Raw genomic sequence first — 27,925 nt, forward strand, 5'->3', positions numbered from 1 at the left:
GATTAAACTAATTAGGAATATTAATGGAGCTAAATATGGGGAACAAATAAAACCCCATAAAATGTAAAATAGTTTGCAATTGTAATGTGACAAAGCTCTCTAATTAGTTTAGGTCATTTTTTTAGGCACTGTATTTATGTGCTTTTTGCTCTTGTAGAGGGCTGCTTCTTTACGTCGTCATTTAGGTTTGTGCAAAAAAAGCCCACCTCTTTTCATATGCCGTTAATTATGCAGTAGTCTGTTCGACTGCCATCAGCCATGAAGGTCATTTTTTTCCTCCTCCTTGAAAAAGAAGGAAAACTCCACAGATTTTAATCAGTTTCAAGTACAAAAGAAATGTTATATTCTTGTGGTTTTGTGTTGCTCTTGATGCTCTGCTGACATCCTGTCTTAGGGTGGAAAACCACGAGTAGAAAGCATATGGGTTTTGCACCTGTCTCGGATTTGAAGCACGTTTACTGCAAAGGAAAGTGCTTTCATACATGTGTTCAGACTCTGTAAACCATGCGTGTTTACACAGTATGTTGTGTAGTTGTTTATGTGTCCAGCGTTTCTGCTGATGCCATATTTCGGACCCTCAGTTTGGGTGTCTGTTTCACCTAATTGAAGGTCAATATTTGCATGAGCATTCCTACAGACACATTTTCTGCAGAGCCTTAGGCTGAACAGAATATACAGGCTACACTGTGCTTTAAACATCAGACTGCGTGTCATGTTCTCATTGACATCCTGCAGGATTTTTGATGAAAATATTTGTAGATTTTCAGATGTTTTTAAAGCAGTCTGAACTATTCTTTTGAATCATGAGGCCATTGAAGTAACTTGAATGATGCAGATGGTTAATATGCACCTTATACTCTAAGCACTAGCATGGATTTAAACCTTGTAGCGTTCAAGAACTGGTAGAAAGACAAGAAACAAGCTGCAGAAGTCAGTCAGTAATTAACTCATAGTTTGTCTTCGCCATAAAGCTTTTATATAGCTTTGATTTTTGGAGGAGTAAATATACATACAGTTAAGGAAACAAGATAAAATATTTTTTTTGTTTTAACACTGCCCAACTTTGACTCAAGTGTAAGCTTAATATAGAACACTTATCATGTATCATTGCTCATACTGCTGCCCTTTAAAAAATATGACTATATAATCCGATACCAGGATGGGGTATTAGATCTGATATTGACTAATTAGCTGGATTAGTTTATGACTCTGATCCAGAATTTTTTATCTCTGTTTTATACATAAACAGCAATAGTTACATCGATCTACAACAGGTTTCAGGCAGCTGCTAAATTTTATATTACATTTGGAAATATCTGTTTGTAGTGTACAGTGTACATGGAAGCAAACATTAATTTTTTCTGCTAATATATAGTTTTTTTGTGAGATATTAGTCATACAGTCATAGTGAAGTTTTGTATAATTCAGAAATTGTCCCAAAAGACTAAGTGCCACGGGCTCACTCACACATAAATTGCCTGTATCATACGTCCTGTGCAAACGTCCCCTGGAGAGGATCCTCCCCTCCTGCTTCTTGCCAAGCAAAACCCATAGCCACTGCCATAGTGATACAGAGTGTAATTGAGAAAATAAACAGATGATGGGGGGAAAAAGGTTTGCCACTCCTCAAAGAGCTAAATGTTTATCCCCTGCTGCTGGATGTTGTAGGCAAAGTTTACATGATGGATTAGGATCAAGTAAAACTCCTACTGTACATAGTCTGATCTTCAGTTCAAGTTTTCTATTAAAATTCTTATTACCGTACATGTTTTATGTTTCCTTTGTTAATTCCTCATTGTAATAGCTAAAGCCAAACACATCAGATATGTAAGGTTTTGTTATGGTAAATTTTACTTCTAGATAACGAGAGCAAGTCTTCTAAAATTCAATCTGTTTGCAAGAAAATCAAATATTCAGTTGTGACAGAAAATCCATCTGATTAAAAAAAAACTACATAAGTCAAGTTTCCTGGGTATATGTTCAAACAGTAATACCACCATTTCTAGGAAGGATGTTTTGTGTTCCAGCCCCCTTCTTCCCTCAGTGACACATTTCACTGCAGTGAGTGTTGTCTATAGTCAAACCCAATGAGGATGTATGAGCAACTTTCATTTTGAACCTTTCCATGGGTCAAACTTTGGGATATTGCAGTTTAAGCTGTACTATTATTGTGTTTGTTATCATGGTTAGTATTATTATTAATAAAAAACTTACGATAAAGTCTTTAATATAAAATCATTGAAAATCACAAACCTTGAAGATGGATGGACGGAAAGGTGAATGAATATGAAAGATAAGATGAAATGTAATGGATGAAGCAGTAGATGGACAATGGAGCACATGCATGTAGTAACTATAAATAGATGGAGAGATGGACAGATGGATGCATGGATGTAAACAACAGACAGGCCAATAAGTGTGGGGCTCCTCATAAACCCTACTTTGTTATCACCTATCCTTATATCTCTGGAGTTATGTCCAACCACCTTAAATAAAGCGCACACCCATTCAAAGAGAGAATGCTTTATTGATCATAGCATGTCTAAGTAAATATTAGTTACCAATGCATGGAAGTAAATGAATGGACTGGACCAAATGAATCTTGCCATCAGTTAGCAATAGGTCCTCTAACTATAGATATAAGGAGTTGTCACAGAAGGAGTCTTGCTTTAGGGAGCTCCTCTTAGGTCCGAGTTAGATTGCTTTAAAGATGTAATCATGCAATCCTTAACCGCCTCCGTCAGCAGTCCCTGTGGTTTCATCCAGATAGGGGGCACCTCCTCCCTGTTCCCTGCTTTGCACTGTCAGCACAGCGCCAGGGCAGCATAGTCATAGCAGACTTCAGGTTTTCTCCAACGCTCTGCAACTCTAATATGCTTAATGGTGCTACCTTTGTCGTCCAAGGACCCTGCTCTTGCCCTGGTGTCAGCTGATTGACAGCTGGGCCAGGGGGTGGTAAAGTGGAGGGTCACGTGGCGCTCTTCGCTGGCTCCGGCTAAGATGACATTTTTTAATATGATATCTGCAGCCTATAGTACCTTAAGTACTATAGGCTGCTGCATACCTGCCAGATCTTTTAAAAAAAAGAATTAGGCATTTCTCTTTGTTCTCTATCATCCACAACATCCCCATTTCTTCTTTTCCATCCTCAGAGATTCTCTGGGTGGGTGGCTCTCATTAGGACTCATTCTGAGTACTGTTGCTGGAGCAGTGGTGCTGGATTCCCTCCCATTGCTCCTGAGTAGGGTGTCCATTACAGTGGGAGTGTCCAAATTACACAGAAGAAGGAGATGAGAGAGGGGAACCCCGGCGAGAATGTGTTGCAAGAGAACAGGGGGTTGGAAGATGTATAGTGGAGAAATCAATTTGTAGGAGTAGATGAGTTTGAGACATATGAAGGTACTGGTGCCGACAGATGGCTAAGTTTCTGTTCTAAAACCTGCTGCAGATTTTTTTTTTCTCATTTTCTGTCAGTGCAAAAGTATAATGTGTCTTTGTCAGCCTGTGGGATGGATAGTCTTGTGAGAGTGAGCTGTCCCTGTTGTAACAGTATTTCTTTCATTGGCCACAGCTTGTGTTTTCCCTCACCCGGCCCGTCATGTTATCAGCATCTCCCAAACACAAGCCAGGCAGCGGTTGCTCAAGAGATGGAAAAACTGCAGATCTCTAAAGCAGTGGTTTGCTTCACTTGTATCATCAGGGTTTCATCCCATCAATCCCTGTAATGCGCAGTTTATTGTTTTTCTGTGTAACTGCATTGTTATCAGATTACCTTCAGTGCAGTTTTTCACTTGAAACAAACTGCTCTATTTAGTTTTGTCTCTCATCTGCTAAAACTTCTATACTTTTCCCCTTTTTTTTTAAAACAAGCGTGGACACAAATGTTAATTTTCCAGAAATAGACAGAAACCATTTTTTTTAACCATGTGTGTATTATCTTTAATGATGTCACAGGTGGGGTAAACTCATAACTCGAAGCTATACTATCAAGAGCCTGTGGTTTATGTAATGTAATTGTTCGGTTACTTCAGCAGAGATATATACTTTCTTGAATTAAGGTGGTTATTTAAACTCATCAACATTTCCTAGCTCACTTTTTCAGGTACAAGATAGAGCCATCCACCAAAGGGGGTTTCTTCTCATCCATGTGCCAGATTGGGGCATTTCTGCATGGACAATCAAAACTTTAAGTACAGTATATCAGTTTAGAAAAGGATACACACTTTTTTATCATTCATATTATGCAAAATTTAATAGGACAAGATAGGGACAAGGACAAGATCATTTTGTCCTTTTGGTAGTCAAGGCAGAAATGTAGTATCTTACTTTCTAATAGTTAACCAGAAGTGCACTAACACGTGTAAGAACGACCGCACTGCATAGTTCATGGTAAGAACAGAGCCTTCTGAATCTCTATAGTTACATAGGAAGCTTTGTCTCCATGTTTTTTTTTTTACATTATGGACAAGAAATATTTTTTTCTAAATGAAATGGAATAAGGAGAGGAAGATAAAGAAATGCACAATGCAAAATTGGGGTACACGTTGTCAAAGGAATAAACTGAATATACCTTCTCTGGTCTTAATAACTGGTGGTAGAAACATCATCATCAGTGCCTCGTTGCTTTGCTTCTGCAGAATAATTTCATTTTGCTGCCATACCTTTTATGTACAGAAAACTCCATTATTATTATTATTATAATAACATGTGGTATAGATGTGCTAAAAACGCAACTTACTTAGAATTAGGGACCTGGATGGCACTGAGTAGTTTTCTATGACATTTTTGCAAACCTCCTCACTGATGGCAAGAAAAACTTGGATTCATGTCTAAATTTTTCTTTGTCAAAGCTCCAGATGTTTATTTATTTTAATCTTGACTTGCTCTAATTTTAAATATGGGTAATTTAGATGAGATGGTTCTTGGTTAAAATGTCCTGCATCATAAAGATCAACAAAAATGCCTAACCTGATATTTTTTGTTCTTTATTCTATTTTGAAGAATAGCTCAGGTACACAGGCCTCTCTGTTTCGTTACTGTTGTATTTCCCCCAGCAATACTGCCTAACGCTGTGTAAGGGAAAGATACTATACTCTAGTTGTTGTTACTTTAATTAGATTGTTAGCTTGCATTAATTTTTGTTCTATTGTCGATTTTGATTCCAATACAGTAGAAAAAATGTACTTTCCTTTTATAGGGTTAGATTATTTCTTAGCAAATTAATCGATTCTAAGCTTCTTCATAATGTTGTTACCTTAGGCATCAATACTAATGGATGGTATTTTATCTGTTGCAGTTATAGTTAAGATCTCTCTTCATGTTTGGACTTTGGTAAGGCATCTAATGCTCTAAGACAACTCCATCATAGAGTGGCCCTTTTCTCCCAAATTTTCAGTGGTCCAATAATTCAAATTTGCTGCTGTTCAAAATGGGCATTATAGGTAATTATTCATCTTTAAAAAAGCCAACATCAACATCTCTTATTAGAAGACAATATAATGTTTATATATATCGGGAAAAACCCCTTTCATATTCTTCTATACAGACACACATTGATAATCTGCCAAACCACAGCGAGCAACACAAAATCCGGTAGGTTCCAAGACTTGGATAAAGGGATTTTGCTTGTAAATAAATCAAACGGTGCTCAGACTATATCTGTGTTTATACGGTTTTACTGGATTACATTGTGTCTGTGTGGATGTGTGTGTGTGTGTGTGTGTGTCTGACCATAAATTACACAGCTTGATCTTTGCGTCCAGTTTTCTGCATATGTTGTAATACAAACAGTATGCAGTTTGTTTTTAATGTCAGTAATGGAAAGTTGTTAGGAACTGCAGTAGAATTTTGCCAGCTTCATATTTTTAATTTCACCATTGCCAGACTGTTCTTATCCTTTCATTTGTTTAAGATTTTGTGGGTTCAGCCTTATAAGGCAGGGATGCACCAATATAATACCTGGATTGGATACCCATACTGATATTGATTAATTAACTGAATTGGATAAATTATGTTTTTAAGGCACTAGTGCCTCGTTTTTTTTATAGTAGGGGATACGAGAGAGGGGGATGCGGCAAAGGACCACAGGTCGGATTCAAACCCAGGTCGGCCGCGTCGAGGACTAAGGCCTCTGTACATGGGTCGTACCACTGGGCCACCTGCGCGCCTGTTTGCAACTCCGATTTCGTCATCATGGAGAGCGTTGCAAGCAACTGGTTATAATTTCTGTTAACTTTTTATAACAATGTTCATGTCAAACCTGATGCCTTTGCTCACATACCAAGCTGTATTATACTGTTCAATCATTCAATATTAGTGTTGGATCAATGTCGGGTATCTACTAATCTCAGCACAGGTATCTGTTTTAGATTGGATTGGATTGGGAAAAACTGGATCACCACATCTCTGATTTAAATTAGCTTCTAAAACTGTCTTAAACTGGCTTTATTAAATGAGTTTTGACCAGAGAATCTGACCTGAAGAAGGTGTTTAATTTTCTAATCTTATTACTTGTAATATTTTTGCATAGCCAGGCCTCCTCAGTGGGGCATTAGTATGACATGATCCATCATCCTTTTTGGGACAAGAGAGGATACACATTTTCTTCCATTTCTTCTCCTGAATGTATATTACCTCATAGAACAACAAATTCCAAAATACATGTTTTAAGAGTGTCTCAGTGTGCTCCTACATGGACTCTGTTGTGGTTCGCTTCAGGTGTGAATACAAACCAGGGTCGATTCCAACCCAAATACAGAAACCATACATCTCTTTGGACTTAGCAAGCCACAGTAGGAATGAAAAAAGTATTGAAGTCGTACCTGATCCGCCATCTGTTGCTGCTAATATCCTTCAGACTGAGTGATGCATTCTTTGACCATGCTCCAAAATGAAAAGAAAACATTACACAATAGCTGCTCTTGACTCTCACCACTGTTTTACAGCTGTAGTAACAGCGTCAGCATGCAGAACAGAGGTGCTACATGCACCACTCCTCAATTTTTAGGTCTGTGCTCTGTTCCACCCAACATATTTCTCTTCAATGGGAGCAATAATCATCACACATGTGGCTTTGCTTTAAAGTTATAGTCCACTTGCAAAAAGTACAAATTGAATACAAATCAAGCCTAACAAAAGAAGTAAAGTCCAAGTTTTCTTCTGGACCAAACAAACAGACCAAAGCACTTTGTTGGTTTTAATACACCCTAACTATTCATAAAAAAACAAACAAAAAAACATTAACTTTCTTTAACATCTGGTATTAGCATTTACCATAGATAGCAAAATACGTCTCCTTGCATATTTCCCTGAGATTATAGATCATTACTCAATCTCCAGTTGGTTGTTGCTATGCAATGAAATGAAAACCGCAGCACATAGCCCGTATAGCTACTACTGCCTCGGTCTCTCACGCAGCTGTCCCTGTTTCAAACCATTTGGACCTACGCTGCATGTTAACCTTCTCTCTTTTTCTCACTTTCTGTCCACTTTTCTCAAAGAATAGCCACGAGTGGCACAAACGATAAAAGCGTTAACAAAATTTGGTAATACTTTTTTGGGTCTAATGGGCTAACAAGTCCTATAAATCCTATTGGTGGTATGTTTTAAAGGGCAGTGTAAGAGAAAACTAGAAATACTGAATAACATCTGTTCTTGTTTCACATGAGCTCATTCCTTCATAATTTTAAAATGTGTGAATGAACACACCTCATTATATTGACATTGCCCAAGTTGTATCAATGTAATACCAAAATTTACTTTTATATGCTTAAAACTGTGTATATCAAGAGGAAAAGGGAATTTTTCCACTTTCACAAGAAACCAAATAACAGTTTGGTTGCATCACCATGGAACAATCATTTGAAAACAGGTTCATCCACAGTTTCTAATCAGGTCTCTTCTTCCTTGTGACAGTTTTTTTTCTAGAGATGATTCATTTATCATCTAAGTTCATGTTTGCTACATCAATTGAAAGCTCTATTAATACAAACTGTGAAGACTTAAACATCCAGAAATCTGGTTGATACAATTTTTTTTCCTGTATATTTTTATATGGACATTATGAAAAATTGGTGTTCATTGAAGTTTTGGGGGCATTCACAGGTTCTTGTTGAGTATAAAGTTGGATGAATAAACATAATTCTTAATAATGATACTTGTGAAAGCAATGCTACTCTTAGTCTGAGCAGTCGAAGTGAAAAAGGCATTATCAGTAGATTGATTGGAAGAATGATCGATTGGGAAAAAAAACCAGAATGCCGGGTACAGTTACTTAAATCCAAAAAACTACAGATTCAATGGAGGACTCATTAATAATGCACTTAACGGGAATAACATTTTATTAGCTACGTTTATATAAACACAATATAGGCTTCAAACCACAATATAGGTTTGAAGGCCTGATCAGATCAAAAATGATGCCAGACTAAAGATTTGCACTGATCGAAAGGAATTCTATTAAGAAGAGGGATTTGGTTTTTGCTGATTGCCATTCTGATTGCTGTCCATGTACAAACCCATTCAGATCTTTGGACTAAAAAATTTGCCCTCCACATGTGTGCAATGTCAGTGTGACGCTTTTCCGGAGAACTAGACAGTTCTGCACATGCCTAAATGATTTAATCTAATCGAATGCTTTGTAAGCGTATACACACATCATGATCGGATTGTTTTATTTACTGTCCATGTGAACAGAATAAATTATTAATTATAGAATCAATTATTTAATTTATAATCAATGTTGCGTCCATCCCAACAAATAGAATTTAGTCTATGACATTTCACTTAATTTAACTTTTCTTACCTTGGTAAGGTACCTGGTAGTTAGCTGTACTGCCAGCAGATGGCGAGCATGTCTATTTATGTCTGCTCATTGCACCAGGTGCTAAAATTCTATTTAGGCTCAACGCACTATTAGAATAGATGCTTGGCACATATACCCTTATTTTATCATGATCAAAAAGATTTTGGCCTTTTCATGTTAACGGATATAACATGACTTTAACCCATTAGCTTTTTAGAACATTTCAGGTCAACTGTACTCAGTTCAGATAGCTGTATAAGGATAACATAGGTCAGGAAATCAATTCTGTTTTTATAAAAAAAAATAACAATGATTAGTTACTATATATTCCTTAATTAGATTTATGCAGGGGAAGTAAGGTTTTTCACTGTTTGCATCATTTTAACCTGAACAAAACCCATTTTAAAGTCTTATTTTGTCCAGGCCTATTAATGAACCGATGACTTATCCGGGATGTACCCACCCTCCTACCCAGTAGAGATGGAGCTGCTAACTGGGTTTTGTTTTTCTGTTTTTCAGCTTAAAAACTTTTGCCCACTTGAATGCAACCTTGGATTTTATATTAAGCATTTTGTTAAAGGGAAAAAATAGCCAATGAGATATGGTATAAACTTTCTTAAAAGATTTAGCATTTTAGCAAAAAACTTGAAACCAACACTTCAGCCGCAGCACATTTACTCTTGCTGGCTCAGTTTAAAATGCCCTTTGTTTAATCACATATTTTTCTCCACATCTCTCGTGAAAGCATTTCAGCCATACTATATGTGGAAGGAGGTTGACTGCTTTTTTTTTAACCCTTAAAGTGTTTTTATCCTGTGTACCTGGAAGTCTGTAAATAGTCAAGAGGAAAACCTTGGAAAAATTGACATCCAAGGTAATTTTGAATAGTTATAGAGATTTACCATTTTGAAAAAATAGTCCAAACTGGTGAAAAAAATATTTTTCAATAAATTTTTATATTATTTTAAATGCCTGATTCCAAGGGGCTTGGAGTGTCTACTAACTATCAATTGTCAGATGGACTGATAGTCTGTCCCAGAATGGAAACCAAGACCTGTGACCCTGCTTCAAAACTCAAAGAGATAAATTTAAGCCTGACATTGCTTATCAAATGCTGAGAGAAAAAAACGTAGCACATGTTAGAATTTATAATGTTATCATAGTTATATGTAGTTCACACATAACAGTGCTACATTTTATATTTTTTACAAATGAGAATGACCATAAAAGTAAACAATTCAGTACCTTTGAGACTGCCTGTCAGGACCCTTTGGTCCAGACTTGCACTGTGAGGTGTCTTGCTCTGTTGGAACTGGAAGTTTAGTCAAAGCATTTCTAAAGTAGAAGCCACTGTATTTGAGATATTTATTGTTTCCGTGTTTTTTTTTCCTGGGTTTTCATAATATAAATATGTTTTTCTATTAATGTTTAATGATTTATATATATAATCTTTTTCCAGTTTAACTGGATAAGATTTTTTTTTAATTATATCTCTTATGTTTTTGCAATTATTTTATTGTATATTCTAATAATATATTTTAGTATTGTTTGTGCTGTTCTTACCTTTGCTGTTGAACCACATAGCTTTGCCAATAGAGAGTGTGTGATTGGATTACTGAATACTAGCCAATAATAGCCAAAAACTTAATATTTTTTTCGCATGACACTGGAGAAAACAGTAGACACAAAACAAGCTTTCAAATGTCTATTTGTTTTATTTTTTTGGAAGTGTTTTTATTGTTGAAACGGTAGATTTCACAGCATGACGTGCAGTATTTAATTTCTGGCAAAGTGTCAGCAAGAGTGACAATTGAAACATGCATCTGTAAGAGACACATAATGTTGTAATAAGTAAAAGAAAGTCACAGAAATATCATTTGATAAAACACATTTTTCTTGTTCTTTAAGTGAGGAGAAGTAGGGAAAGACCCCTTGCAAAAAAATATGTCTTCTTCTTCTTCTTCCTCTGATAAAATCCGGGAGCACATACACGATATTCCTAAAGGCTTTGAATATAAAATCTGGAATAAACTTCCTGTGCTGACAGTGCAGTAGACCCCATTGTGCAGGTCTGCAACGACGCATCCTGACACTGCAGCAAGAGCCCTCTCGAAAATTTAGCTGTTTCTCATCTTACAACATGGTGATGCATCTAATATATTTAGCTATTGTCAAACATACAAATGTTAAGCACATCTTATGGCTTACTGAGTCTCTCAGCATCTATGCAGTATACAATTTATTTATAAATCACTATGTTTTAAAGTGTCTTTTTAGAAAATTTGCAGCTTTCTAATGTATTAGAATAGAGTAAGTTATTTTATGTTTTGTTATCGTGAAACTTGATCAGTGCAGATGTAGAAGCTACAGTATTTGTGCAGCACGTTAAGAAATATTTAGCAGTAAGTTATTAGTGCTATTATTAATGGGTCAATGCAGCGAGATGTGCTTATTCGACTCTATATTAACTTTATTACACTCTTGCATAAGTATGGTATTCTTTGCTTCTCTAAGTCGAATGTTTGTGTTGCCAAAATACCTGTGGCTTCATTAGAGACCAAATAACCTATATGTAACTATAAAATGCTTGAACATGATTTTCTTAAAAGCATTTGGCTTTTTTATGCCATTAGGTAGATATCCCTTAGCAATGATGAGAAAATCAATGACTCATTATTAGTCTTTGCTTTTTTAACTTCCCCTGAGCGTGCATAATCACCATTAGAAGACGCCCTCTTGATTTTTAGATCTCTTAGTTTTTTTTCTTTTGGGGTGGTGAAAAAAAACTACAAAGCAGTCTAAAATGGTTTGTAATAAAGGCAACTGAAGGTCATGATTTTTAGGTATGGAAGGCATGTCTTAAAGTTAGAATTACTTTAGATTAGATTAAATTTACTTTACTAGTTAAGGGTTCGAGCTTCAGCATTGTCACAAATATTTTTGGCTATGGTGCTACACCAGGTGTCTTCAATTCCAGACCTTGAGATCTTGTGTCCTGCATCATTTAGACGTGTATCTTAATTAGATGATCATGTAATTAGTAGGGCTCTGGAGAATTGAATTGCTTGCTGAAGTTTCAGCTATTTGATGTAGGTGTTTTGAAACACAAACATCTGAAAGGTGCAGGACATTACCTTTTAAACTTCAATACTGTAATTAAAGAAAATTCCCCCTACCCTCACACACAAACATTCTTGTTTTTGTGACTTATTGGGCACATTTTATTGACTTGCATTCATTTTAATATGGCCTAAATCAAACCCTTACCCTAACTATTACCAACATATACCTAACCCTTACCTAAACTGAATGCCCACCTTGGTGCTAAACCTAACCATGGCTCAAAGAAAAGACCCTTACCATCTGGGGACCAGAATTTTGGTCCCAATAAGGACATAGGTCCCCATGACATGACAGACGTAACAGATTAAAGTCCCCACACTGTCATAAAAACAAGTCCACACACACCCCACATCAACGCTCACACTACACCTTGCTACTATTTGTAAAATTATTTTTTTATTTATTTACTTGGTACTACAGTAAATGTAATACATAATTTTAGTTAATTCAGTGTGGGTAAGATAGTTAATTGACAAAATTAGAGGCATAAATGTTGTGCCTAGTTTGTTTTAGATTGTTTTATAACCAGCACTTGACAAGGGAGAGCTTTTCCACAGGTAACACTTAAAAATGTACTGATATCTGTATATTGAAACCAACAAAGCTTGAATTGGGTTTATTCAGTACAGGGAAGCTGTTTCAACCTGTAAAAGATGACAAACCAGTTACCACAACAGAAAGAGCAAATCAGCCACCTATATCCTACATAAAATATGTGTGCTGATTGCCCACCATATTGTCTGTCTTTTTCTTATGCTGTTTCTTTTTCTTTATGCTTTCTTTGTCTTTTGCTTTTTTCACTGCGATACGCTTTTCATACAGCATCTTTATTTCCGGAGAAAACTGTCTTCTCTCTGCATTATATTTAAATGCTAAGGGTCATAAACAGGAGAGTGCAGCTCTAGGGATGAGAAGGGTGGTCGCAGAGCAAGGAGAAAAGAGGGAATGCCTATGGTTTTAAAGGTTTCCTAAATCAGATATTTCCATTACAGCAGGATGAAGGCATGCCTAACTTTGGTCTAGTGACCTATACAACCTGGAGCACACTATATTTTATGGATTTTCTAGTCAGAATATTAATTCATGGCAGCTATGTTTAAAATGCTGTAATTCTTATAATCTGTTTGCAGCAATAACTGTCAAGTTAATACTTTTAAATACTTCTAAGCCAGTATAGCTGAGTGTGGTCTTATTTCTTTTTCAAATAAAACAGCTCCTCCCAATGACAAATGGGGCAGTTGTTGACACACTTCTTTGTGTCTGCTAAAGCAAAGTGGGCCGGTTGGTTGCAGTAGCTTGAAGCACACATTTTAGTTACAGCGTTGGCACATTGGGGTTTTCCAGGCTTTTAATAGAGGCATGAAGAGTTAGGCAATCACAAATAATCTCCACTTACAGTAACTCTGCTCTTGTATGCTATGCAACTCTATCAGCCTTGAGTTGCAGTGAAGAAACAGCAAAGTTTATGTCTGTCTGTCACTGAGATTGTGTTATTATAAGCAAGCAGCAAAAACTGGCTCTAATCCGGACATTATAAACCTTGTGTTCATTGTACAGTTAACTTGTCTCTACAAGGGAGAAATTTCTATCTTAAGGTGACCACAGCTGGAGGAGTGTGATGATTTTGCACATTTGGTACTATTAAAATCTTATTTTCCATCCACATAGCATTATATCTGGTCATTGCCAGGCCCAACAAAGTATTTTTTTTAATCTATTTGTCAAATATTTTGGTGTTATATGGTGATTCACAATTCAATTAACTTTAAAAAAAAAAGTCCTTTATTGGGCCTAATTGACATGGCAACACAGTTAATGGAGCAAGAAACCCATGGGTTTAAAATCTTTCGTCATGGTGTCCATTAGTTTCCATTTTTCCTGAAGGCAACAAATATTTTGTTCCAACAAGAATTTCTGATGCACAAATCGACTATTCTTAATTTGCAAGGTTTTAAAGGAAACTATAATCTTCTGGCATTGTGACACTTTAACCCTGCATACCTTTGTTAGTTGTTTCCAATTACATATCTAGTCCTACTGGAATTAGTTTTATGTGTAGCAGCTTGGCTAACATGATCATTTTGATATAGCCTGTTGATAATAAAGTATGGTTCATTACATGTGTTGGTGTCATTTCAGTTAATAGTGGGCTGACAACGGCAGGGGAAAAAAAAGTTCTCTTGTTTCATAACCCTAGATCTTTGCTTTGGACCTCATAAAATTTAATGAGTAGATTTAATGGACAGCTATCGGGAGATATAATTCAGTCCAAGTCACACAACACAGACAGGCGGTGAGTCACAGAAACTAACAGTCTTTCTTTCTTAGTCAACATAACTGAAAAAAGGTGAAAACACAGTTATAGGGAAAATCCTCATTTGTTGGAGCAGCAGCAGAATATTCACAGATGATAGCTTTATTTTCCAGTCAGTGATACTTCAGTGAGACTGCACGAAAAGGTACTATGAGTTGACTTCTTGAACAAGCTTTGGTCTTTACAGTCAAGCAAGTGCAATGTAAATGGAAAACAGAAGCAATTAAATATTTTGGTGTGCATCTACCAAAGGACTTGGCTAATTTATCGTACAATAACTATGAACCCCTAAGTTCTAAAACAAGCAGATTTAAGAAGACGAAACATTGATCTATTTTTACATTTAAGTTCAAGGATATAATCTGTCAAGATGAGTATTCTGCCCAGCACACTGTACCTATTTCAGTTACTACTTATAGAAGACAAAACAATAATTTATAGAGTGAAACTTAATTATATCCCAGTATGTATGGGAGGGTGAAAAGAAAAAAAAGAATCAAATATAGAACCTTACAGCTAAAAAACAAACAAACAAACAAAAAAAAAACTCTTATATGTTGATGTAACCCCCATTATTTTGCATGGTGGAAGGACTTGGAGCTCATACTCCCCATTATTTTCCCACTGCAAGTGATTATTTTGGATTTGTCTCTCTAAAGAGACAAATCCCCATATTATCTTACCCCTGAAAATTTGGAAAGAGACTCAAAAGCTGTTACATACAGGAATCCGCCAAAATATTGAGTTGAATTGCTTTCAATAGAAATTTTCTCCTTAATTCAATTGATAAGGTTGGCGCAGCAAGGTATTACAGCATACTGTACTCTCTTACATGAACACCTTAGACACTTTAAACAAGACTTCTACAGATTTCGTAAAATTTGACATTATTTTGGAGCTATAACTAAAGGTCTCAGTTTTGCAAACTTATGACATAAAATATAAGAGACTGGCTGCTTTGCCAATAGGAAATATACTACATGATAATAGAACTACCTGAGGAGGTTTAGAAAATGGTAAATCATATGTCCAAAATGTTTTGACATATGTTAATAATGGTCATCAAGTTGATCTGATGGATGTATGTTAAGATAATTCTCTACTAAACTGTTCTTTTAGCTTAGCCTAAGCTGTTTTTTGTTTTTTTTTGTCATGATTATTATCTGGATCTCTCCATCTGTGCGAAACATATTTTGGTTTTTATTCCCTCAGACTGGAACAGATGTTGGCTCTTTCCTTTAATGCTTCGACTGACTTGATAACGACACCTATCTGATGGATGGTAGATAATCAGTGAATTGAATTAGTAACCAACGAAATTGGTAACCATTGATAGGATTTTATTATGCTTTGTGTGTATTTATCAGAAGAACTTCTACAGAAAAGTAGTTTATTGTAATTTTACAAACATAGTCTAGATTTTTGTCAATAACTACCCAAATACTGAAGTGAAACTATCAGGTTTATGATGCACTTATGGTTTAGCAGCATTTTGTTGAAACCTTTAGGACTTTTTAAATTTGCTCATTTGTTCAAATTACTGTACTTTTTTGTCTTGATTACTGTGCATGTGTGATTTACTTTCCAACACTTTCCTGGAGCAACATTTCTAATATATCAAGACTCATGCTTTTTAAGGGCATCATTAATACCTATCATATGGCGTATGAACTGATGCTAAGTTGGGATATGAGAGCCACATTTCAGGGTCTTTCCTCAAAGGTTTTCCTTCACAATAGAATGCAAGTTGTTTTCTTTCTTTCTTGTTATACTAACACAGCTGCATTCTTTCTCTAACACACACATTCACAGTCACCTCCAGTGTCAGCCAAGCAAAAGCATAAACAGAAGTAGCATAGCAAGTAGCATTTGTATATATATATATATTTGCATTGAAGGGAAGCTGACGAAGCGTTGAGGCATCAGGAGAGTCTCTGCTGACAGGCCGCTAATACAGCATGGCATTAAGCGAAAACAGGCAGCAGGGCCGTGGCGGATGAGGAAGAGTAAACTTTAAATGTTAGCTGTTTGAATTGAGTTGTTTGTCACTGTGGATAGCATTTATTTGGACCAGCCTGGCTTTGGGTAAACTCTACAATCAGAAGGACCCTTTGTTGATATGTTTTGAGGGTCTGATCCTCATATTTGAACATTCTCAGGCCAGGCTTTTACATATTGACTCTTTCCATTGCTTCTGTGTTTGTGCAGACAGCAGTTAAAGCAACGACAGCTTGCATTAACGTAACCGCAGGTTGCAGCGATGTGGCGATAAGTGGTGGCACCAAGGTCGTGTACAGAACCAAAGGGTAAATCTTCTGTAGCTGTTCAGAAGGCAACAGAACAGCTGCAAAAATGGGGAACTATTACTGGTTTTCCCATCATGTGGGAGGAATCCACAAGGGTGACTTCACAGAAAAAAAGTAACTTCAGCAAAAATAAAAATAACTGCGCTAAAGTGATTGCTGTTACAAGATATAGCTGGAACTCCACTGACCAGAATGTGGAAGCAGAATTAAAATGTATCACTGCAGAGAGTGTTGTATTATCATATTTCTAACTGTTTGTAACAATATACAAATAAAATATTCACAGTGAAAGATGCAATATTTTTTACACTATACTTTATACTAACCAGCTTGGCAACCTCTCATCACGGTGTTGAAACAAGCAGTGTCTTTTGTTCTCACCGTGACGGAGAAAAAGCTAAATACAAAGCAGCTGTGAAGGACGTGTACAGTAAGCTGCGTGGGAGAATTTGCACTGTGATCTTGACGTCCACACATCAGTGAAACTTGTGGGCACAAGGACGACAGCTTTTAAAATGTCAGTTCCTCTTTCTATAATTATCCATACCCCATCACCTTCCTCCCTGTGTGCTTTGTCACTATTTTACTTCATTTGCACATCAGTCCAGCTGCATTTTGAGCCGTCCAGAGCCCCATCAATCTTTGACAGGAATTTCTGCATTTGTTTTTTCTTTCCTTTATTTTTCTTCATCCTTTAAAGGCTGGTTCATGTCAGACATGCATTTGATGCTTTAGACATACCCATTTTTTTTAAGTATTAGTTTTTGTTTGCATATTATACATAATGTAATCAATGTTTGCAGTTATTCAATATAAATAAAACAAGAGGGTTTGCTGGCCCGGCTATCTGCTCAGGCAGCCAGCCGACAGTTTGCTGCTGAACAGTCAACTTCCTTTGTTCAGAAGAGGTAAAGAGTGGAACTTATTCACCTTCCATAAAGGTAAATATTTGTCAAAATGTTATCCAATATTGAATATTTGCAATCTTTGTCACTGGAAACAATTCCCACATTACAGCTGTAATTGTATCAGAACATCAAGCTGTGATGCCTTTCAGGAGGCAGACAGTTATGTATCCTTCGGTGTCCTGTGTTTTGTTATAGAATCAGAATATCAGGCCCGAAACTAAAGCAAAAGACCTTGTGAAGATGTTAGTTCTCAACATGAGCTTAAAGGCCAGTGAAATTGATTTATTTTTTTTTATTCTAACCTCCCTACATTTTCCACTGTGATGAGCAAACTCCTATAAATATGTAGGTAACAGGCTCAGTGATTGCTGTGTCTGCATCTTTCATGAGCTAATTTAGAGCCATTTCATGATGATGAAAAAAACGACAGTTGCAGAATTACTCAACTGTTGATGAAAAGTCTCGCTACTTCTGCCACTGATTGGGTTTCGGTGTTTAACAGTACAACACAAGAGTTTAAAATATGCAAAATAGGTGTCAAAAATATGTTAGTAGACAAAACGGACAGATGATTCAGTAAAAGTACATTTACTTGAGTAATGAACAGATTTAGTGGTTTAACAGTCTGACCCCAAGGGATTAGCAGACATCTAATTCCAAGTATAGTCATTTCTCATTTTTAGTTTTTCTATTGTAAATACAAACAGGGATAGTGCTGCTGAGCCTCATACACACTGGGTAGGGTCCCTCTTTACATGGATCAGCTTTCTATCATAACACCACAGTCTTATGAACAGAATGGGTCAGTTTACTGGAAAACCACATGTCTAAAATAATACGGCCTCAGAACAGAGTGAGTTCTCTCCAAATGCTCACATATTTTCCCACTTAACTGCCAGTGTCTGCAGTTTACAGGGTGAATGTCCAAAAATATGTCATCTGCACAGTTTTCTGTAAATGTGCAAACCACTTATTTTGGTTTTAAATTATAGTCTGCGGCTGCTCCAAAACAGCACAAAGTTTCTTATAAAGCATGATGTTTACATTCTAGGTGTTGCTTCTACTTACCTTATAACATGTGTGCAAAAGTCTGGAAATTGCCTTGCGTGATCATACCACAGGGGAGTCCTTGTTTCCATTTACTGTAAACGCTAACAGCTTTGCATATACTGTCTGAACTGCTTTGGGCCAGTGAGTAGCATATGGTCATGAAAAAATATCAAACTCGGTCTTTTCTCACCTTCACAATCGCTGCACTTGCTATTTTGATTATTATCTGCCCTGCTGCTGTTATCCAATCCTGTTTCTGTAACCCAGAGCTTTTAGATTCGGATCCTCTCCTGATATCTCTCAACTATTCTGTAGCTTTAAGAGGCACCACTACTACAAGTTTTTTTGTTTTTTTGTGAACTTTGTGGATTGGATCAGGGTGGAAATGCTGGTAAAAAGGAGTCTTAAAAGTTGGTACATACAATGTCATGCAAGTCCCTCTGCAACCAGTATACTGTTGATTAATAATTATGGTTGAAAGACACTCACACCATGCAGCTTAATAAAATACTAGATTCCTATTCTAGTTAAACATAGACAAGACTATGGTGTTGAGGTTTTTATAGCAGTTTCTCTTCCCAGTTTTTTATAACTAGCACAACCATTATAACAGCAGACTTTCTGGTTATTTTTCTAAATTGTACTGATTCAAAGTCTTTTAACAGGCTGCTTCCAAGTCCTTCGTGTTCCATAATAAGTAGCCCTTTAAAGTCAATTTTAAGATGAAGCAACTTCCTTTGTTTTAGTTTGCCTTCCTGTTGTTAAATTAAATTAATTTATGTTTAAGAAGTTAAAACAGAGCAGCAGAATGCTCACTTTGCATCAGTGGCTAGGGCGAGCTAAAATGCTAGCCTAAAATAAATCAGTTGGACTGATGCATCCTTATGCAGGAAAATGCGATGCTGAAATAAGTTTTCCCCAAAGCAGCATTGGTTGATCGATCATATGTATGTATGTTTTACAATCCAAATCTGCCCAGAAGATAATTTTTCTCTTTCATCTGCTACTGCATTTATGCCTTCTTCTAAAATGTCCACAGATATGCATTTTAGTGTGCACCTGACTTTAAACATCATAAACAGAACTCTTCAGGTTTGATAAACATTTGATAAATTGCAAGGAGAGGGTCATTAGATCCACATAACCTTCTCCCAGGTTTTTGCATATGTCCTGCACACACATGAAGGCATCAGGCTCGGACTGGTAATCTGTGATACCGGGCATTTGCCTGGTGAGCCGGTCCTAATTTCAGCGTGTGAGGGCCGTCCCTCCTTAAATCATACCGGCCCCAACACTAACTCGTAGGCCTAAGCACTTAGCTGTGACAGTAAATAACCCAAGGGGCTCAAGAAGTAATACAATGTTAACTACCTAAATGATGCATGCAATATATATAGCCCTTCCTTGTCATGCCCTTGTGACGGTTGGCATATGGTGTAATTTTCTATTTCTTCAAACTGTAAAATCCTTGCAACAAACTAAATTATAATAAAACTAAAATGCTTTCTTTAAACCAAACTAGGATGTTCCTCTAATATTGCGAATTTATGTGCGAATATTTAGCAAAAATATGTTGCGGTGCATGATCGAGTTTTGCATCTAAAGGCTAACGTTTTCCGTCTTACGTGCATTTTTGCCAGGTTGGGATGTTTCGGAATCTGGCAGTTTAGGATGCTCGTCTATGGATAAAATATGGTTCAAATTGGGCAAGATTTCATATATCCAGGTGATTTATGAATTTTTTTTGGTCTGGAAAACATGAGTCAGTGACATCTGGCAACCCTGCTGATGTGGTGAGTGGCGCTGGTCCATGGGAATACGGATGCTGTGGATGTTGCTTCAGTTATATTTTCATTTCAGTGGATGGGCTAAAAATCATGGAAATGGGGTGGGGGGGTGTCCTTAAGTGGGCCGGTGTAGATGGAAAAATGCCAGGGCCGAAAAAATCTTTCCCAGTCCGAGCCTGGAAGGCATACATGCTAAATGGACGGACTAAGACTGCTATTTTGCTCATGTCACAGAGTAATTCCGGCTGTGTCTGGTTAGTATGTCAGTTTTGCTAATGCTGTGAAGTTTGCATGTTTCTTTGTACACACAAACCTTTTGTCGACTGAGGCCTTTTAAGAGAATGTCAAAATCTCTGATGTCTTGTTGTATAACACATACAACTGATGGGCACATAGTGACTCTCTTTATTAGAAAATTTTTTGCAGCAGACTGGACTATTCTGACGCACCCCCTAAAAGTTATTTGAAAGGACAAAATAACTAGCCGCCATATCTTTAAAATGGGCATTTCTTTAATCTGGCTTAAGCTTCAAGAATAAAATGGATCCAAATATTTGCCCTAGATTCAATCCAAGAATGAGATGGGTATTTGATTTGGATTGGTACCATCTACAGTTTGTGTTCGTGATTGAACCTACTGTAAGTTCCTTCTCTGTATGAGCTGTCCAGGCCTGCGAATCACTATTCTTTATATTTATGCCGGGCAACTTTCCTCTCAATCGGTGCCACAGTGGCAGTTCTGTTCGCCCTCTTCCACCTCCTGACATCTTCCCATCAGAAACCCTTGGTCTGGGGAACAGAGGACAATGGGGTGACGGATGGGTTAAGGTCTCTGACATGGCAGTACAGCATGGAAGGTGTGTGCTGTAAATGGTGACAATGAGCACATTCAGGCAGACACAATACAGTGCTTGGGACTGCAAAGCCAGCGGCATCAGGCCGGCACAACCCCATCTACAGCCGTCGGCTGCACTGAGCTGGGGTAATCACCAAGTTCTGAACAACACTCCTATTGACTGTGACAGTTTAAAGGAAGGGGAATCACAAAGCAGAGGTGTAAAAATAGAAGATGCACGTGGTTAATGTAAGAATCACACGGGGAAGGGATGGAGGAAGCACAAAATGGGGCGTTTAAGAGAGAAAAGGCAAACAATAAGGCAGACGAGCATGAAAAAAGACACAATTAGAGCAAGAGAGGATCATCTCCTCCTGAGTCATCCCATCTCCTGGCTGCAAGTCCCACCCGGTCACCACGTGTTGCCGGCCTGCATGGATTCATACTCCCCTCTGCCTGCCTTCTGATCAGCAGCCCAGCCATCCGCTCATTCTCGAGTGCCGGCTCGACCCTGTGCTGAGCGTGTTTATTTTAGAACGTGTGACTCACACTTCCTGCGCTCTCTGCCAGTAAGGCAAATCTCTATGGAACAGCAGGACCTCCGCTCATTCTCAATTCTCCCTTTCTTTCTCTTTCTGTTTCTCTAACTCTCCTTTCTCACTCTCTGTGGCGTTGCAGTGCTGGTAGGCCCGGCCCAGGGGGCTCCTGCATTATAGTCTGAACGGATCCCACTCTGGAATTCATTTACAGATGCGGCACACTGGATGAAACTGGGAGGTTTTGCACGCTTGATGAATGTTTTGTCAAATATAAAGAGAGCTCTAGAGTTTCATTTAGCGCCACAGTAGGACATTTCACTGATAAGGAGGTGATGATGACTTGCAAGGAAGTGCCTCCAGGTTGTTTGTTGGAGGGGAAAACCCTGTGCAAGACCTGTTTGTTATCTAGTCTGTGGGCATTGTGCCAAAGCAGCGAAATGTGTTCGAAGACGATCCTGCTCCATATGAGTGCTGATGGCAAATGATAATATTACTGCAGTAGTTTAGTAATCAGGGGATTTTTCCTTCAGACCGTCCACTGTAGTCTCGTATGAAGCTTCTTCTCGTCGTTGACACATCTTCCTCCTCCTTGCATATTTATACAGTAGAAACATTCATTCAGTGTCCTCCCTTCTCCTTCTTTCTCCATCCCTCCTTTTTTGCCTCTCTCTCCCTCTCTCTCGGCAACACACCCACTCAAGCAGTCATATCCGCTCGCACTCTCTGGCTCTCCCTGCTTGTCTCACAGTGTCTGTGAAGCGTCTCTGAGGGGGAAGACCGGTCTGCTCTGTCAGGTAATCTAAACTCTCTTTCACTCTGTGCTCTTCTCATTCTGTTTTGTTGTTCTATTTTGCATAAACCATCTTGAAACTGCAACTACTCATATAATCCAAAGATTTAATAGAAATATGTGGGTTTATAAATTTAATGGTTGACATTTAATTCAGTGTTTTTGCAGTGAGACTCTTAATGTTGATTTTGCTCGGCAAGGGTATAAATTCACTGATTTCAACATTTTGGGGTAAAGTTACAAAACTGAGCATGTGTTAAGTGACAGATTTGTATCCTCTTCAAATATTTTACATTTACATTACAGTCTTTGAAATTGTGACATTATTTAGTAAATCATGGTTAAGAAGTGAAAGGTGACAGAAAGTTCACCAAAATACTTCTCTTAATGTTTGCGTGTAGTTAAGAGATTGTTGGGGTTGAGAAAATGGGAAACCTTATCTGGTTTGTAGAATCTTTGTTAAAAAAAGGGCTATAAAACATGTCCATAGATGTCCAGTGTTTGAATTTTTTATAACTTTTCTTAGACATTTTATGAGGCCGCAATGAGAAAACCGAGAAATCACTATTTGAACATTGTAAATTTACGAGTATGTAACCAAAAAGCAATAATAATTCTTAAAGTGAATGGAGAGCATCTCCGGCTTTTACTCCTTCACAAATTTTAAACCGTTTATTTACCTGCAGTGCACAAAGTTGTGTCATTAGCCATAGCGAATCAGGCCACGGTTGAATGGTGTCAGTCTTATCGGAGCTCTGTGAAATCCCTCTCTACATCTTTTGGCCTGCAAGGCACAGCAAACACAGTGCAATCCCAGACAGAGGTTGTGAGCGAGGGCTCTGGTATGTGAGGTTTGTCAGATGCAGTGATATCCCTTTCTGGATGTGAGGCGCAGCCTTTAGGGTTTTCTGGCCTGTTTTGTTGGTGGGTTTTGATTCTGAAGAGCTCTTTTGGATTTAGTGTCTGGGTTTCACTTTGGACTACGGATGCACAAATTCCACATAGTTCACTCTCATTCTGATACTTCAGTTTGGAAATCTGCAGAACCTGAAACATTCCTGATAACAGAGCTCTGTTTGCTTTAATGTTTTAATTGTCACATTTCTTAAGAGACTGTCAGAAACTTCTTTCTATAAGGAAGTACAATAAGTATGAATGTAGATGTATATTCCAAAAGGCAACTGTAAATCATGTAAATACGACAAATTACATACTAAAAACAATCATGGAAATGTAAACAGCTTATATTGACTATATTTATTAAGTCAAAAATGGATTCACATAAAAATAAGCTTCTCTGCTGTTCAATAGATTTAAGCAAACATTTTCATCGATATTCAATCTAGATTTTTTTTTAGTATAGGGAACAATACCTTTGTTAATATTGGCAAAGTGCATTACTAGCCTTTAGTGGATGTGATTTTTAATGTTTTATTGGTTTTCAAGTTGGGAATTCTGAAAAACCTCATGTGCAGTATCAAGAGTTGCTTCATTGGGACCGTGGTTCTGTCTTTGCTCAGAGGGGAAGGCCAAAGTCAGAGGTCATGCCAGCATTCTATTGCATGGTGAACGAAACCGTTCTCCACCTCACTTCCTGCTGCCAGTGTGCGTAATGTGGTCGGAGAGGATGCTGGGAGATAAATTTAGACCTCCAGCTCCCTCTCCATCTGCCGTTGCTTCAGAGTAGGAATGGTTTCCATGGGAACTTACACCAGGCTACTGCCAGTAGGAGAGAAAAAGAAGCAGAGTGTGTTTGTTTTGTGCAGCTTGTTTATTTTGTTGATTTATTTGTTTTTAATTAGAGTTTTTTTGTGAAAATATTCATAAAATGTAGATTTCAGATTTAGGCAAATTATTGATTGGATGTTAAATTTATAGATGCTGCGCAGGTTCGGCCAGGGTCTAGCACTGATTTTCCCTTTAACAGCAATGTTAGTTTCTAAACAACCTACCTATCATTTCTCCTTATTCAATAATGCATTAAAAGTAAGAACTGTCATCATTTATTTGCCTAGAAATGCATCAGTCAGTTGCAGTTGTGTTGATGCATTTTTTGCATGGAATAAAAAAAAAAACAGGCAAGGGTTTGGGTGACATGATTAAGGATTAGATCAAAACTGTTAAACTTATCGACCAACCTGCAGTATTAAAGTCTTTGAGGAGAAAAGTTTACAATTTAACCAGAAATCTGTTTTGTTGCCTATCTTAGGACTACTACATGAAAATAAGGACAAGACTATTTTAAGCATATTTATTTATTTAGTTAATGTTTAAAATAAACAGAAGAAATACGGATAAATAATACAGTTACATGTAGATGACTAATCAGGCTTTTCCTGCTTAACGCAGTTTTTTTTTTTTTTTTTTAGTTTTTACTTGCTGACCCTAATTTGAACCCAATTCCTTTTTTTTCTCTAAGGACTGATACAAGTCAATATTTATTTTAAAGGTAAACTTTTGTTATAAAACATCAAACGAAGGACAAACTAGTTTTTACTCAATTCATAAACGTCATATCTGGTTACTTATGCATTCATAGACAGAACATGCTTAGAGTTCTTAATTCTGATGTTTATCTCACATAGAAAATAAATCAGATTCATCATTATTCAACCAGTGAATCACTGATCATAGTTAATCAATGGAAATTAGAATATTAATAATGCATTTCTAAATGGATTATCCTACAACCAAGACATTTGCATCCCTTTTTTATGCTTATTTTAAAGCTCAGAATTACTCAGCCAAAAATATATAAAGTGGCTTAAACATTTAGTACTAATAGTACTAATAGTTCTAATAGTACTAAGTCAGTTTACTGTAAAAACACTTTCTGCAAAACAAAGCCAACATAGAGATAAATGTTTTATAGATTTTGCAGCTTTAGAAATGCTGGGGAACTCACCAGATCCAGTAAACATGTTGTCAGGAGACAGTGTTTGATGTGCATGACGACACACGTGTAGGAGATGCATTGTGAGCCCCCTCCATGTGTCAGGGGCTCCCTTGGGTGCCTGCATCACAGCCCATTAATGCTGACGAAATCACTTTGTTTGCCATGCACACACTCATCTTTCATTCTGTCTTCTCGTGTCTGCCGACGAGTCATTAGTCACATTTCGGACGGAGACACCAGAAACAAGTTTGAACATCGATTACTTAACAAGCTGTGACACAGTTAGTCTGAATTAACCTAAACTAAGCAGGATTTAAATCTGTGAAACAGATGTATCCCCCTCCCCACACACAAACTCACACACCTTAGCCTAAAAATAGCACCAGGAACGCCCTTTCTCATCTCACACCAGTAACAGAAGGCTTGTGTGTCTCATTCTAATATAATTTTTAGCCATAAGTGAATAATTTAAGCCATAATTCTCTGTAGTTAATTGTAACAGGATTCTTTTTTGGGATGTCGGCTTTGTCGAACGAGGTCTATGACAAAGGAAACCCCCTGACTAAAATCAGGGTAAGCCTCCTCAGGGCAGTGGCCAATCACCTTCACTGAAACAGATTTGAGGGGTTTCTGCATGCTTTTCTTCCAGTTGCACTACTGTACACTATATTTGTGCTTAGGGGTGTGCATGCTTTGTCTTAAAGTAGGCTATGCTCTGGCATTCCTTTGGCATATTCTTCTGGCACATCTCCGACTGTGTGTTTCCTCGTGCTGACCTTGCAGTCTAGACTCTGATGAATAATGGAAACACCGCCCTTTCTCAACCTTCTTAAAAATCTTCTAATTGCCCTGTTTAAGGGCGGCCTTAATAGCCGGTCCTGAGATCATTAAACCTAAACTCTGTTAACAATCATGTGAACTGAGACATTTGTTACAGAGGATGTCGAGGAGGAGTGTGTGTTTTTCTCTTTGTCTTGTCTCAACTATTTATATCCAGGACATCACTTTTAGCTCATTTTTGCCCACTTGATTTTTCTACCAACACTGTTCCTTCCCATTATTTTATGGCTAGCCAGTTTCCATTTTCTAAAACTGGACAGCCTTTACTGTCTGCCTACAGACAGATTCTCTTGTTAATATACAAAAACAAGTCTCATGGTCTATGTGTTATATTCTTTCAAATATCTTTCTGAAGGAATAACTTGTTTCTACTAGATAAAAAAAAATCTTTATATTTAATTTGAAGAAGCAAAGATATTCTCTGTATCTCTCAGTATCAAATGAATCTAGCCTCCATCAAACAAGAGATCAAATCATCATTAAGAATGATGGCTACTATAATTAGAGTGTAGTTCTACTGTCAACCTAATGAAATTTTATGTTAACTTTAAGTAAAAAGAAGCACTAGGGCCAGCATTGGAATTACTTAAAGGTATAGTGGAGGATGTCCTTTTTCCCGGGTGGATCACCTAATAAGTGGTCATCCTACTGTAGTTGTCAGTCATTCTGTTGATATGTTTACTTAAGGCCGTCCTATGTGTTCGTCCCCATTTTCACCTACCAGTGGTGAGTCTGACATAGTGGAAAAATTGCAAATCTTCTTTTGGAAAGTAAGATTAAATGAGCGATACAAACAGAAACGTTCAAATATAGCATGCAAAAGGAGAAATAGGCTAATGCATGCTCTTGCTCTTGTTTAATAGGCGTTCCCTTTTGGGAACAGGTACAGGGCTGTGCATGTGCATTTAATTTTTAAAGTGGAGAGGGCGGGTCTTTTAAAAGATTAATGAAAATCCTCCTCTATACCTTTAACATCCTCCCTCGGTAGCTCACGGAAAGTTCTATGAATTAGAAGTTAATTTTCAAAATATAATCTGAGCTGTTTTAAGTGTTTCTATTATCTTTTTCTTTTTTTTTTTTAATTAAGCAAGGTGTTTCATAACCTGGAACTCTGGGGTTTTTTTTTTTTTTGATAAGGGGAAGAGTTTGGAGTGGGTAAAAAGAGAAGAGATACTCAGACTTCCCGATCCACACATACCTCCTCCAGCTGCTCTGGGGGTACCTCGAGGCGATACCAGGCCAGCTCAGAGACATAGTCCCTCCAGCGTGTCTTGGGCCTTCCACGAGGCCCCCTCCGAATGAGACATGCCCGGAACATCTCCAGAGGGAGGTGACCAGGAGGAATCCGAAACAGATGCCCTAGCCACCTCAGCTGGCTCCTTTCGACATGGAGGAGCAATGACTCTACTCTGAGCTCCTCCCGGGTAACTGAGCTCCTCACCCGATCTCGAAGGGTGTGCCCAGCCACCCTGCGAAGGAAACTCATTTTGTGATCTTGTCCTTTCGCTCTTTACCCTGATCTCATCCATAGGTGAGGGTGGGAACTAGAGACTGACACGGGAGTGGATTTCAACTCCTGTCCCGTCCCACTCCCACAGAAAAAAATTGTGTCCCGTCCCGATCCTGAGCCAGAGTAGAAATCTAAATCCTTTCCCGTCCCACTCCCACAGAAAAAAATTGTGTCCCGTCCCGATCCTGAGCCAGAGTAGAAATCTAAATCCTTTCCCGTCCCAC

At 37.7% G+C, this 27,925-nt stretch overlaps 1 protein-coding gene across 2 annotated transcripts in view; it reads left to right on the forward strand.

Annotated features, from left to right (window-relative positions):
- Nucleotides 1-27,925, forward strand: part of LOC107088540 (transcription factor HIVEP3-like) — a 59,526-nt gene that overhangs the window by 6,996 nt on the left and 24,605 nt on the right. Inside the window, exon 1 of one of the 2 annotated variants that reach the window (XM_015380785.1) lies at nucleotides 22,379-22,459. The exons of the other annotated variant lie outside the window; for it this stretch is intronic. The gene's annotated coding sequence lies outside the window, so the exon portion shown is untranslated. Of the gene's footprint in view, nucleotides 1-22,378; nucleotides 22,460-27,925 lie in introns of those variants that run through there. 2 annotated transcript variants of the gene reach the window in all.

This window comes from Cyprinodon variegatus, unplaced genomic scaffold (genome assembly GCF_000732505.1).
Source record: "Cyprinodon variegatus isolate N-32 unplaced genomic scaffold, C_variegatus-1.0 Scaffold221, whole genome shotgun sequence".
Lineage (NCBI taxonomy): Eukaryota > Metazoa > Chordata > Actinopteri > Cyprinodontiformes > Cyprinodontidae > Cyprinodon > Cyprinodon variegatus.